Below are 1,661 nucleotides of genomic sequence, written 5' to 3'. Positions count from 1 at the left end.
TCCAAGGTGCGGCGTGCACGAAGTCGGAGCCCGGTTTGCCCCGGGGTGCGCACCTCGCGTGCACCTTCGCCAGGGTGGGCACCTCGGTGCGCACACCTTCTCAATGTTTTCTTGCCTTTTCTGGAAATTGGTGAAGGCAGCGCATCAAAGGTGCGCACCTCGGTGTGCTCCGAGGTGCGAACCCGAGAGCGCTCCGAGGTGCCCACGAAGTCGAAAGTCGGGTTAATTGCATTGTTTTCCCCGGGTGCGCTCCGAGGTGCGCAACATCGGCGCGCACCAAGGAGGGCTCCGAAGTGTGCTCCAAGGTGCGCACGATGGCGTGCACCTCTGGTGCGCACGATTCGGAGCTCGGTTTGACCGGGGTGCGCACACCTTGGCTGGGTTGCGCACCTTTTGTGCGCTCCAAGGTGCGCACGAAGTCGGAGCTCGGTTTGCCCCGGGTGCGCACCTTCGCCAGGGTGCGCACCTTGATGCGCACGCCTTGGCTGGGCTGCGCACCTTGGTGGGCGCCATGGTGCGCACCTTTCGTGCGCTCCAAGGTGCGCACGAAGTCGGAGCTCGGTTTTGCCCCGGGTGCGCAACCTTGGTGGGCGCCATGGTGCACTCCGAGGTGCCCAAGATTGGGTGCGCACCAAGGAGCGCTCCGAAGTGCGCTCCAAGGTGCGCGCGAAGTCGAAAGTTGGGTTAATTGTCCGGTTTGCCTCGGGTGCGCACCTTGCGTGCACCTTCGCCAGGGTGGGCGCCTTGGTGCGCACACCTTGGCTGGGCTGCGCACACCTTGGCACCCGCGTTTCCTTCATTTTAAATTTTTTTTTTTTACAATCTCTCAAGTGGGAATTCTATAATCTCAACTTTTTTTGCCTTTTCAGGAAACTTTTGAATGGAGCGCATCATTGGTGCGCTCCGAAGTGTGCTCCAAAGCTCTCTCCAGCTGCGTTGCACCTGCCCCGGCCGCGCACCCGGCCCCGCCCAGCTTCGCTCACCTGTCCCGGGCGTCTGGTGCGGAACCTTAGAGTAAGAAACATCACCGTGCACCTTGGCCAACGTGCGCGACTCGACCGAGCGCGCACTGGCCGAGGTGCACACCGATTTCACCTGGGTGCGCGCGCAGCACCTCGGGCGCACCGGGGTGCTGCGCACAACGCCCGGGTTGCACCGTGGCCTGTGTGCTCGGGGGTGCCTCGGGTGCGCGCTCGGTGTCGCCCCCGCGCGCGCGGTAGTGCGGGCAGCGCACCCCGGCCCGGCCCGGCCCCGACGAGAACGCAAACGGGCAAAAGGTTTATTCAAATAGCATTGCGACGCCCGGCGAAAAACTAAAAAAAGGGTGCAACACCGGGACTTCCCGGGGAGGTCACCCATCCCAGTACTACTCCGGCCCAAGCGCGCTTAACTGCGGAGTTCTGATGGGATCCGGTGCACTAATGCTGGTATGATCGCACCCGTTATGAGCTTGTCGCAGTGTGTACTTAGCAAACCGCGACCCACGTGCGAATCCACCCCGGCCACCCACCCCCGTCGAGGTGCACACCCTCCCTCGCGAAGTGCGCCCCGTTCGCCAAGTGTGAGCCCTGCCCGGTTGCGCGCACCTTGCTAGGGCGTCGGGTGTGCACCCGGCCCGGCCTACGTGCGTGCACCTGGAGGGGGCGTCGTGTGCGTGCAGG

General features: G+C 63.8%; 1 non-coding gene across 1 annotated transcript; it reads right to left on the bottom strand.

Annotated features, from left to right (window-relative positions):
* Positions 1 to 1,321: 1,321 nt before the first annotated feature.
* On the bottom strand, positions 1,322 to 1,441 carry LOC131861380 (5S ribosomal RNA). The gene has a single exon (XR_009360454.1). It is a non-coding gene; the product is annotated as a 5S ribosomal RNA (ribosomal RNA).
* Positions 1,442 to 1,661: the final 220 nt, after the last annotated feature.

This window comes from Cryptomeria japonica, unplaced genomic scaffold (genome assembly GCF_030272615.1).
Source record: "Cryptomeria japonica unplaced genomic scaffold, Sugi_1.0 HiC_scaffold_26, whole genome shotgun sequence".
Classification (NCBI taxonomy): domain Eukaryota; kingdom Viridiplantae; phylum Streptophyta; class Pinopsida; order Cupressales; family Cupressaceae; genus Cryptomeria; species Cryptomeria japonica.
This window is presented reverse-complemented; position numbering and strand designations above follow the sequence as displayed.